Consider the following 13,882-nt stretch of genomic DNA (forward strand, 5'->3'; position numbering starts at 1 on the left):
AGAAAGTGAGATGAGAATGAGAGAGAGAGAGAGAGAGAGAGGGGGAGAAAACAAAAGAGAGAGAGGGGGACAGTCTGTCCTGGAGGGATGAAGGGGGGGATGAGAGTACAAGAAGAGTTCTATTATTTGTTGTTTTTTATTGTTTGGGTCTCAGCTGGCACCATGTGCAGTGTCTTCTGTCTGAGTGTGTGTGAGATGCAGAACTGCTTCTCTGTTTACACACACACACACACTCACACACACACCTACATCAGTACTAACTGAAACTGCCCTCCAAGGTTAGAATTTACATAATGATTCCATATCAGTTTGATTTATCGACTAAAATCCACACCTCCAATGTTTTTTGTTTTGTTTTTTTTATCCCCTGGGTGAAGCAGTTTACTGATCCACTGTTCCTAATCAGCAGAGCAAGGCACTAACACAGTGCAGATGAGGGTTCGATTCCCTGTGGGGCCACACGTGCTATAAATGGGCACTTACTCTGTTCAGTTAAATGGGACATAATATAAATGTTTAATAATAATAATAATAAAGTAGTTGTATTTGAACATGAGAGGAAGAGATTCAGAGTCAAATGAGAAACCTCAGGGGATGAAGTGTGCCAAGGGAGTTTAAATGTTATGAAGAATTAGGTTAAATATCAAGGAGAAAGCATGCAAGTGAAAAATATTCATCTTCAGAGAGCACACCCTGTAATACATAGTGCAAGTGATACAGTAGTTCATACATTTACACTGCAACTATGATTAATTGTCTGGAGTTCAGATACATTCTTGATTGCTGAATGGCTGCTGAGGAATGCCTGGATTGAAGATTATTCCTCTATACATGCGTATTTATATATTTTCAGAGCAGGATGGATGGATGGATGGATGGATGCAGGTATGTGGGCACAATCGAGCCCTGTAGGGGTTCATCACAGCTGCACACATACACAATTTACATGCTTTATTTAAATCCATCAAAACATACACACACACACATACAAATTAGCATTCAGAGTGTAGTTAATGTAATTGCATCTCCAAATGTCTATGATGTACCAGACCTCTGAACTCCAAGCATCCTGAATGTTCTAGGTGCATATTAACAATTTGAATGTAAATATCCACCTGGGTGAAGGGGTCAGCTTTCACTTACTGCTGATTCTCCCAGACTGATACATCAGGGAAGGTTAAGTTCACATTGTATCTACCTAATAGTTGATGCGTCTGATACATCCAGTGCTGCATGTAGTGCAGCTGCATTCCTGCTTTTCAACAAGTCCTGCATAGGAAACAGCTAAATATGCTGTTTGTCACTTGCCTTCAGAATGACTGTGGTATTATGAGACAGCATAGGCCGGGGCTGGTTAGTATGCTCAAACACAAGTTACAGACATAACGTCAGTACTGTCATTTGTTCACATTCTGGTGAGATTGTCACTTGATTTTTGAATGTTTTAAACTAAACATCTAACTACATCTTACATGTTGTACTTCAAAGCTGCAGTCAAACCAGTGTGCTTCAATTAATAGGCTAGCATCCCACCACACAGTTTGTGTGTGTGTGTGTGTGTGTGTGTGTGTGTGTGTATGTGTGTGACCCACACAAGCAGACAGACAGAGACACATAGGTGAGGGCGGTTACTTTACGGTATAAACTCGTGAGTTTGTTGATCAGGATCAGATCTATGTGTGATTATGTGAGAAGAGCAGAGGAACAGAATTGCTTGGCGGTCGGCCCACAGTGATGCTCTTCTGCCGTGAACAGCCAGGCTGCTGCTCACCAGAGAATTAACATATCACAGTGCTTTGCAGCACTCCGACATCCTGTTTGCTCCTGGAGAACGAACAAAACAAGAACTACTACGTTTTTTTTAATTTCTGGTCTTTGTTCCCCAGCCATTGTGTTTGCAAAGCTCCTCCTTAAGCCGCCGCTGTAGATATGGAGCTTGACTGAGTGAGAGGGGGAGGGGGGCTGCGCAGCATGTCCATGAGTAGTGATTGACACTGCGTTAGAGACACCTTCTGGCTCTGATTGGTCGTTTTTGTGTGGTGGATTCTTGCAAATTAGGAGCAGCAGGAGGAGCCTGATTCACAGATTACCTGTCTCATTTACTGCTGTCAGGGTATAAAAATGTCTCATAAAGGTTACCTACTGGATAAAGACCCAATAACACAACCATTTATACACTTGTATTTTGAATCATAATTTCAGACACAGAATGAATATTCTTCTCTTCTCATTTTTTTAGTTTTTGAACCTTTGCTCCTGTAAATATCACATGCAATTTGGTTTCTAATGTTTTAGAATGTTTTCATTTCTTTTCTTAATATTCCATATATCAAATTCTTGTGTGGTCTATTTGCCACAAAACTGCCACAGCTCCTAAACACGACTAAATGTAAATGACACATGCACATAAAAAAAGGTATTTCATCTATAGGCAACATGACTGATTTGAATGGTTATACCGCAAGTCTTACTTTGAATTTTGCACAAACATCTAGTACGTGTAGCATCAAGCAATATTTGCGTTATGATGCTGATCAGTTAAACATTTCCTAAACATTTATAATCATGATTTACTTTCTTCATTTACACACTATCATTCATTTGACATCTACTTCATTCACTCATTTGTTCATTCATTCATTACATCTCTTGCACTCTTACTCATGTGTGCATTTATTCATGTTAATTTTTTTTAAATATGCATGTTGAGCAAATTCGGTGTGGCTGACTTCAATCAAACATACATTTTAATTTGATACTTTTGATCAGCAGTTTAATTGATTCATCATTTGTTGGCTCCATACTCCCTGTCAACACGATTGAAAATGTTCAGCACTGATCTGTGCAGGTGTCTGCCATGACTATCAAACTCACCTCAAACAGAATTACACTCCTCTGTGGTCTCACACACACACACACACACACACACCCAACCCCACCCAGTGTAATTGGATCGAGTCACTCAATCATATATCACAAAATCAATTCTGTTGGGGCAAACAAGACATTTAACCATACAATTATAATTCCCGAATTTTGTTCACAATCCGTGTTCACATAGAAACTATGTATTATTTATCCTGAATTAGATTTTAAACTGCACACAAAGGGAGGATGAGTGTGTGCATCTGTTGTTGCAGAACTGCCCTTTAAAGGTTTCAGCGTGCATGCGGACAAAAAAGACCTCAGCTGATCTTCTTATACTTACAGTGAAGGAATCAAACCATCAAGCAATCATTGAAACGACCGATCAGTGCATCTGTCTGCTCATTCAGTACTTTCAGGTTGAATAAATGGCTCATTATTCATAAGGAGAGGTTATACAAACTGATCACCAACAAAACTAAACCTTTGATGTTTACATTTTGTTCACATTTTGTTGCACAAATGTGTGTGTGTTTTTTTATGGGAATCAGTAAGTATGTCTTATATTAGCATGAGCAAGCCTTTCCTGTTTTCCAGCACTTCTCCCTCTGTGTGTTTCTATAGTAACCTTGGCTAAAATCCAAACAGCCGGTAGGGCCCTCTGAAGGGCACTACACAGACAAGATGAAAGATTTCCACCAGGCAACTGCAGCTTCCAGGCAACAGATAAATGTGATTTTTAAAGGAGGACATGCTTCCACTGAGCAGAGGAGCGACAGTGAATATCAGGGTGACAGTGGTCCATCCAACGTTTTTATATTAACTAATAATAGCCTGGTTCCAAATTAGCTTTACTGACGACACGTTAAACTGCTTCCAATCTGATCAAATCTCAAAAACTGAAAATACAGTCACGTAGACAGCAACACACAGAATGTAGTAAAGCTGTTGCCAATAGTGATGCATTTGGTGCCTTGTTTCAAAGCAAAGGTGCATTGCTAACAGTGACACTTTGTACAAAGGTAAGAGCTGTGCACTAGGGGTAACAGCATGGGGCTGATATTTTGGCACAAGCTTGACCTGAACCATCCATTTCTGACCATTTTCCCACTCACTACAATACAGCGTCTAGTGGCCATTATCTGAATTGCAGATATCATGATAGCATTATGAAAAACACATCACAAACTAGAAAAGGGCTCTCACTCGTAAAAAAGTAAAGTATTGATTAACGTTACCACAAACTGTATAACCTTTATTTGAACTAACTACATGACCTGTGAGTGAACTAATAACACTATATAACCAACCATTAGAATCATTTGTGTTGCTAACATTGGAAGCTCAGTTCTTACTGACAATGTATGCTCTATGTTAATCAGCAGGGAGAGACTTATTAATGCAATGCACCGCCACAGGGAAGAGCCATACCCCATAGTTGCTAAAGAGGGGAACAAGCACTGGCCCCAGGTTCTGAAGGGCCAGACACATGACGATCAGGTGGGACATTTATGGCAAGAAAGCACAAGCACGCTTACATGCACTACAATACACACCTCATAAACTACCTCTTACACCATATACTGGAAGCTCCAAGGGCAAGGCTAGTGGAAGGCTATCATTGTAACAGCAGGATGAGATAGCTGCAGGGGAGGATGCTCTCAGAAAGACTCCATTGTAAAGAAGCTCCCACATGATAGGGAAAGGTCACTAGGGAGGATACTTTGTTACAGGTACGGCTGCTGGATCAAGGTCGTGATGCCAAGAGGCTGGGACCAGCCTGTGCACCAACGAAGGGAGGGCCAAGTCTAAACCGCGGTTACTCCCCAACTAGACAACCAATCAAAAATAATTGTATTCATGCTGGAATGTATATACTGTTACTGCATATGTGTTTCGGGGCTCACTCTTTGACCTGTTGGCTACAGACTAACAGCTTGCTGACTGTGGTTTTCAGAGCTCAGACTGAGTCCTTGGCCAAGATCAATACTTATTCACACAGAAAATAAAACACCTCAAATGAGAGAAGTTGCCTGTCCTTCATCGAAAAAACGAACACGCTGACAAGTGGAGATATCTGCCAGGTGATCTCTGGTATGCCTAACCATTACCTAGGTGGTGGGAAACACTGTCTGATGGGGGAATGGACTTAACATATCAGGTAATCTGCAGATGCTCCAGTTCAGGACAGAACCAAACATTTCTATTGATGAGCCAAGGTCAAATTGCGCCTTCCAACAGATGAACCTGTTTTTAGCCTAACTGACGGCTGGAAAACGTTTTTGCTATGTGAGTTTGTGCAAAATGTGCAAAAGCATTCAGTGTATGTTAATTCCTGTTAGCAAGCAGATTGTCAAAAAGTTGCCTGGTGTATCGTCACCATAAGTGATGAGTGATGGCCACTGCTGTAATGTTTGATCAAATGAGCACAAACCACTATTGTCATACCTTGTCATGCAAATCTGGGTGTAAATGCCAACAAAGGAATCCACCAAAATTAAAGTGAAATGAGATTCTGAAGAACTGAAAAAGTTGTTGATCACTACTGTCAGTTAAGAGAAGTGAGGAGTCAGCTGTCAATTACAGTATGAAACAGTCAAAAGGTTTTTTCAAAAATTAAGAATTACCACAACCACAGGAAATTGTTAAGCGTATAAATGTGCACAAAGACTGTTAGACTGATGGAGATTAGCTGCGGACAGACAGATATTAACATGTGCACACACACATAACCACATGCACGATCCCTTCCAGGCTTACGTCCGGCGGAGATAATAAACAACATGTGATTAAACATAGTATAATTTTCAGGTAATTACTGTATGTGTGTTAGTGGTAATGGATTTGCAGGAGTAGCGTTAGACAATCTGTGTGCCACCCTGACCCACCATTTGTTTCCATCAACATTATTGAACAGGGAAAATATATGCAGCGACCAGCAAAGGAGTTTAAAGCTCTGAGCATCAGTGTTTCTGTTTGTTTCCTGAAAGATTCATAAGCAGCACATCCACATGAATCATTCACTAAGGAAATGATTGTCGTAAACATGAAGTGCCATCTCTGCCACTGTGCGCTGAAAAATTCATGCTTTTTAAGGCATAAATTATGACACGGCGCTCTCTACCTCCGCTGGTGGGGGGGGGGTGACTTCCTCTTTGTCAGCCTTCCTCTTCCTGACCGAGGTTCACTGTCTCACACAAGCACACACACATAAACACTCATATTCACAAAGTATAGTGCAGCAAAATTAATGAATGAGACATCCAGGATTTAGAAAATATAAAACGTTATGACCTGTCTGATCATCTGACCAATTAACCAGATCAACATTTTTATAACTATATGAATAAGATCTACATTTTTCGTATTCTAACTTGTATTTAAGTGCAATACTTCTGAAAATGTTTGGATACTTTCTGGATGTTTCTCAGCACACAAATGGGGGGAAATGTCGCGTCCAAATGATTCAACCCTTGTGTTTCCCCTAATGTAGCCCCACGTTCACAGCAGCCATCCTAGATAGTAACATAACATATAGCATAACTGAAGTCCTGAAGTCCAGAGCCGGAGCTTCCATCTATTCTTAAATGTATTCACTCTGATACTCTGCTCCCTGTATCACCATTCGCTGTCTTTGCATCTTGTTTTCCTTCTCACAATCTAAGATACTGTCAGATAACTCCGTGACACTAAAGTCAGGGCATAGAAAGGGATTTTTCATTATATTAGACTTAACTATATTAGATTATTCACTGCAACAGTGACGGAGGGATCACATTGTGTTTCTGGGTTCAAAGCCCTTTAATATTGAATTCTGTGGTCTCTGTGAACATACATACTGATATTATGATATTAACAAGAACTAAATGAAACCATAAATGGATACGCCGTTACAACTCTACATTATTTTAGATACAAAATAGCCAACCTGCTTTTGTTTATGGAGTTTTTTATGTTTTTGATGTTAGCTTATCTGCAGATCACAATGAAGTTGGAATAATGTTGCATTGTTAGATGGTTTTTCTTGTGTAACAGGAACATGTGCCATAGATGGTATATATGTCACCCTTAAATCAGCATTCTATCTTCTTGGCTCTGCTTTGTCTGGACAACAGGTCGGTACATGGAAAGGTGAAGTCCATCTTTGGGGTGCCCCCTCACATACCTGAAACTAAATATTACTTGCAGGATCCTATATATGTGGATACTTTACTCTGTATTCTTTAGTCTCTCATCTATGCCGTGTGATGTCAGACTCCGGGCTTGTAAACTACATAAACTTCTTGAATGCATCTTGGTGTCCGCTCTTCATTACGAGCAACCACAGAAATGCGTCCCTACATGCAATATACAGTTCACGTCATAGCGTGAAGAAATTGTACTACATCTTTGCACTGAAAGTAGTTCATGACACATGAAAATGTGACACCTGAATGTCTGCACTGATCATGTGGCAGTTCATATCGTCACAGAAGGAAAGCTTTGAGTCAAAACCGAATACATTTTTCATTGAAGTGAATGGAGGGATACCTTTGATTCAGGTCTCTTTAAAATTAATTTGTGGCAATCAGGTCGGCTATGTGTTTGATCTTGTCCATCTTCTCCTCCAAATAGGACATAAGGTTTAATATTGTAATATTGAGTCATTTCAATTTAACAGTTTCAATCTCTCTCTCTCTCTCTCTCTCTCTCTCTCACACACACACACACACACACACACACACACACTGACATGTTTCTCTCTCTTTTCCATTGTTATCATTACAGGTCCATGGCTTCAGTTCTTCATTTAGAAACGTGTGTGTGTGTGTGTGTGTGTGTGTGTGTGTGTGTGCGTGCTCCTCCCTCCCTCTATCTTTCCCGCTCTTGCTGCCAGGTCCTGATGTTTTTTCTGGGGAGTGTGTGTTCCTGTCTTTGTGTGTGTTCCTCTCTCTGTCTCTCTCTCCCTGTATATTCGGCCCTCACCTCGAGGCGAGTCGATCCTCTTACAGTAATACCATTGCCTAATCTCAGAGGCGTATCAGGGGGAGCTCAGAGCGCTCAGCACTAATAGGTTCACACAAATGGGATCTAGTCAAAAACCTCCCAATCCTCCTGCCACTGTAAATATGGAGAGCATTATCTAAGTCTGCCTGGAGGCCTCCGATGTGGAACTGATGCAGATTTGACAGAGAGACTGAGAGATAGCAGCCAAAAAAAAGGTGATTTAACATGCTGTTAGCAGTGTTACAGCAGTAATTTTATTGGTAGTATGGATGAATCAAATAAAATTTCAACTTTTAAAACCCCCGTGGAGTATGGCACCAGACTCCATCACACAGGATTGCTTTAAGGAACAGAAACCATCAAATGTTTATACAAGCATTTCAAGGTACTTTAAGTTATAAAATTACTCCCAGGGCCAAGGTGAACCTTTAACGTTGCTCATCTGCTTTTCTGTTATTAGGGGCTTTCATAACTTCACATAACTGGATGGTTAAAACACTAACAATGTGAAAACAGACTTGCTTCATATAAAGGCCCTGAAAATACTGTCAGCTTTTTACATGACCAGAACATTTTTCAAGGTGTTACAGTTCTAGTTATTTCCAAGGAAGGATTTCTGTGTTGGTTCTTATTGTGCTTTAAGTGGGAAGGGATATGATGACAGTCATCAGGTCATTTGTATTTTTTGTAAGTTAACTGTTTTTCAAAATCATTCCTGAGGTCCTGATGAAGCTAATGACAAGCAAATTACAAGTGGGTCACTCATACTGATGAATCTACAGAGAAATATCAGCAGACCTGGCTTAACAGAACTTTTTAAAGTCACTTCCTTGTTTAACTGTCCAGCCCATTGTGCTGGTTCACTCTCGCTGCTCTTATAGCGTTGGTAAGGAGGCACGTGTTTGCAGTGAAAAAACCCACTGTACACTACCTGCTAAGCATCAAACCACAGGCAGACACAGTTAGACCCTAGCCGGTGAAGATAGTGGAGTAATTAGCAGCTAACAAGTCAGATATTTCCCTCAGGAGTTGGTGGGCACCAAAAACAGAGTTACAAGAGACTGAATATATTTTGCCTGAAAAGGTTGTGGCTGCAAGTATGAAAACTTGATACTTTCGAATATGCAAGAATTCCCAGAGTTTGTATTGGAGAATGTGCTAACAGAACTCACTGTATATTATTTTATTTTGTATATATGTAATAAGAAAAAAGCACAAACATAAAATAACAAAGCCTGTTTATAATGAAGAAGCTCTATAATTAGGGGCTTATTAAGAGACTGATTGATTAGATAACAAGTAAACACGTACATTTAAAGCTATGGGGAAGAAGTTGCATCCCCAGAAAGTGCTGGCAAGCCTTTAAACTACACAGTGTGAAGATGCAGGAATACATGATTACATATATGTGATGACAACTGTTTTGATGTTCACTGCCATGTGAGCTGCTGTCCCCTGTTTCTGCGGCTGAACCAAACTGTGTTTTTTCTCTGGAGTCAGAAACTAACCAGAGCACAGCTGAAAGAGATGGACGATCCTGCAGTGACACCCAGAGGCTGCACACAGTTCTGCATGATTAAAATAAACTGACACACTGACAGTACCAGGGCTGGAAAGAGTCCAGTAAGATTTCACTGAAGTAAAAGTACTGCTACATTAATAAAACTGTATTAACGTCAAAGTAAAAGTACTTCTGTAAAAATTAAAAATTAAAAACAAGAAGGAGGTCTGCTAAAATGTACTCAGAGTAAACATTACTGGTATCATGGTGGTAATTGACCATTGACCAATTAATTAGACTTTACTTTATTGATCCCCCATAGGGGGAAATTCATGTTACAGCAGCAACAGAGGCAGGGCAAGATAAGCAGAAATAGAAAAAAAGAGATTAAAAAAAAGGAACAGTAGAAAAAAAGCAATAGTAAATAAATATATATTGTAATGATAAATAAATATTTACACTATGAACATAAATGTACAGTATGGACAGGTATATGAAATGAGATGAGTGAAAAACAGTGCCAATTAGCTACCATTTAGTGACTATGGACTGTTTCTCGGTGTGTTAACATCAGCCAGTGATGCTGCTATTAAAGAATGATAGAACCATTCAATTAAAGCACACCTTTATCCTACTACATAAAATCCATTAATCATGACTGTGGTCATTCTCTAACCTTAACCTTAAGTGTTTATCATTGTAACCATGACAACGAGGGTCCTTTAACATTGCTGAAGTGGTCATCTTAATCAAAACCACACTGTTTCCCTAAGCTTAACAGAGTCGTGTTTTTACCTCAACAATCAGCCTGAACCAAAGACATAATTTGTAGGACTTGTTGGGCTTTTTCCATGGATTCTTTTTGTTCATCAGAATCACTGATGGACAAATAATAAATAATAGGTATAATAAATAATAATAAATAGGTAAATAAGCACAGTCACTCTCAGGCTGACTGGTGGTCTGCCCTTTAGTTTTCTCCTTATTTGCTGCGTTGACTCTCAGGTAGGCTGAGTATCAACAGTGACAGTAACTTGCTGCACATTAGGACCTACTAGTTGCCCCTCTGTAACACTGAGTGGACCAAAGAAAAGAAAAGAGTGCGTTTAATAAGTGTAATAATATTTACTAACATTTTAGTCAGCCATACATGAAAACATTAAACTGATCCTCAAGCTGAGTGGGTGCAGACATCCCTCATGCTGGGAAGGAAACTTATAGTCTCAGAATGGAAGACGACAACTATACCATCAGTCAGGGCATAGTTCTCACAGCTTGGCACTGTGGCAGTTTATGAGGGTCTCTCTTTTAGACTAACTAACCAGGTTGAGAGATACTTGGCTGGGGGACTGTTACGACCCAGTCTAGGGGAGCTGGGACACAACATAAAAGAGTAAGAAAAAAACAAACTTTGTCTCCAAATCAAATTCACCAATTTATTGTAACAACAGAAAGAGGCCTGACGTGCAGGTAAAAAGATCCAAGAACAAAACCAAAACAGTGCAATATATGTACAGTGACTACTAAAGACAAACAATCAAACAAACGAACAATCAAAACCACCACCCAAACTACAAACCTAATCAGAGCACCACTAGCAATCTACTACAAAACCGATCTGAGGACAAAGTTCACAATAAAGTTCACAATCTAGCTGCTGTTAAGCCGAGGTTCCCGCTGGTGACTGGAACTCCCTGGATTTAAATCCTTGGATGCTGCTGGAGGAACCAATCACACCCGTTCGCTGGTTGGAGGTGGGCAGGACCAACACAGCTGCTAAAAAAAAGAACACTCACTCCGACACAACACAAAAACCAAACCAAAAGGACAACACAGGACCACACATAACACATAACGTAACAGGGACCTTCATCTCATTCATTAAGGGACCCTGACATTTTTGTAGGCCTGATAATAAACTGTACACACCTACTGGAACAATTAGATTTTTATTTTTGAACTGTCCGCCGTCTTTTTTTTCCTTTGTTTTTTCAAATTGATTTATTTTATATGTTTTCTTTAAGGTGACTGTGCATGTGCATGTATAACTGTATGCATATATGTGTAAGTGCATGCATGTACTGTATGTGCACAGGTGTCTATGCATTCACATATCTTTTGTCATTTTATTTTCAGTGTTGATTGTCTTGATGTACTGTTTGCTTTTGTTGAGAAAATGACAATAAACTTCTAATCATAAAAAATAAAAAGCTTCATCAAGGCCTTTAGGGTAATCTGACAGCATTTTGAAGTAGATCTGGTCATTCGACTTTTCTGTGGACGCCACAGAGTAAAACAAGACATTTCCTATTGCCACTAGGAGGCGCTATAAGTGTCAGTGAATATTGTCCTATATATCTGTTCAGGGCCGGACTCTCATCAAACATGATACATTTGGGCCAGATTTGATCATCTACAGCCGAGTTATAATCCACTTCCTGTTTCATGGCGAGCATGTGTGAATTGACCATCACTGCATTTTAATGTGTCTTTCTTTCTCAAGCATACGCCAAAATTTGTCCCTAATCTGGTTCAAAAATTCTGTCTGAGGAGAGTTCTTTTTACGGTCAGTGCCACCTCTGATGATCAGGGTCTGAGGTGGTTGTCGATTGTATTGGGTCTGTTGACCTGTAAAGCTGAGCCCTAGTCAGGATGGGTGGGAGAAGTAAATCCTGGCCTGGTGGGATGTCTGGGGGACACGGTGTCAATTGACCCTCACTGCCATTTAATGTGTCTCTCTTCTGAGTCTCAAGCATACACCTATATCTGTTCCTAATCTGGTTAAAAAATTCTGTCAGAATAGAGCTCTTTTCACGGTCAGTACCACCTCTGATGATCGGTGTAGCTGCCATCGAAGTCAGTGATGCAATTTAAGTTCATTTAATCATTTTAAGTTAAAAACAAGAATAATTTAGTTAATAAAATAATATTTTATGTTGTTTTATAGAAATAAGCTTAAAAGATTAAAACACACAATGGTGAATATTGTTTAAAGAAGAACCTTTATGTGGAACAAATGTTGTTACCTTGTCGGGGTCTAGTGATGGGAATTTCGGCTCTTTTTAGAGAGCCGGCTCTTTTGGTTCAGCTCCCTAAAAAGAGCCGGCTCTTTCGGCTCCCAAGTGGCTCCTCAGATTTTTTTTGTTGCTTCAATAAATTTATTACCAAATTATGTGTAAAATGAATTACTAATGTAAAAAACACATTATATAGAATATTTGTTGTTTATATTGCTTTATTAATTTTAAATTATTTAGTTTTACTGGGGTCATGGAGCTCTGGGCTGTAGGTCTTGGTGGCTGTGGTGTTGTCCTGGATGATGCTGTAGACATTGTAGGAGCAGTAGACACACTGGCACCTTCATTAACAGCAGCTTCCCTTGCTTGTCTTTCCTCCTCTAACTGAATTGATGGGTGAACAGTACACACATGCCTGTGCAGGTTGTTTGTGGAGCCTGCCTGATATGGAATTTTAATTTTGCAAAGTCTGCACTCTGCCCTCAAACTATCAATTGTATTAAAATTTGTCCAAATTTTGCTACGTTTTCTGTCGCTCATGTTTCTCACCTGTCCTGCCTGCAGTCTGACTATGTAGCAGTGCTCTCTCGCTCTCTTGTCTCTCCCTCACTCCAGTTCATGTGCTCACTGCACTGTGTCTGTAGTGTTTATTATTAGTAGTAGTGTATAATATTATTTAGATGCACTATAGCAGGCGCCACATGGAGCAGCGCACCTGCTAATACTATATACAATACAGTCCATAAGAGGACTGGAGAGCGCATTGTTTTTGTTTTGGAAGTTTCTTCCCCAAAGTTTATGCGGCCAGTGAGGTATGAAACGTATACCTATTTTTACATTGTGCTGTTTCTGTTTATTATGCATTTCTTTGTCATTTATTTGAATTTGTGCTTCGACTCATAGCTTTAGCAGGGCCTGTGGTCACCATGGTGTCCTGTAAACATGGTGTTGAGCCATCTTCAGATTGCCACTTATACAGTTTCTTCTTTCTTTTAGGTCCTGGGTCAATCCAGCGCAATTTAGTCATTTCAGATAACAATTTCTTATGTGATATTTTGTTATGATTAATCACACCGTTGATTAATTCTCGTTCCTCTTCAGCTTCATTAAGCAGCCAATATTGTATTTTTGGTGGGGGCCATGGAGTGGTTATAGACTCAATGAATGACATTGAATAGTTTGTTGTCTCTGTCTCTGCTTCGACTGCTTTTTCTTCTTCTTTCAGCTCCTGATTTTTTTTTCAATTCAATTTATGTGTATAGTCCAATATCACAACAGAGTGTCTCATAGTGCTTTACAAAGTTCACTGAAATAACAAGTGTAAGCGAACAAATAATCGAATAAAGAGTCCAGCAGTCGATGAGGCCAATGGATCAGTCCGGTGGATCAGTCCGAGGCATCACCTGCCCTTTATGACCCTCCTTCTTCAAGAAGGAAAAACTCAAAAAACCCAGTGGGAAAAGAGAAACCTCCGGGAGCACCACAGTGAAGGAGAGATCCAGCTCCCAAGGAC

This window comes from Pempheris klunzingeri, chromosome 19, assembly GCF_042242105.1.
Source record: "Pempheris klunzingeri isolate RE-2024b chromosome 19, fPemKlu1.hap1, whole genome shotgun sequence".
In the NCBI taxonomy this organism is placed as follows: Eukaryota; Metazoa; Chordata; class Actinopteri; order Acropomatiformes; family Pempheridae; genus Pempheris; species Pempheris klunzingeri.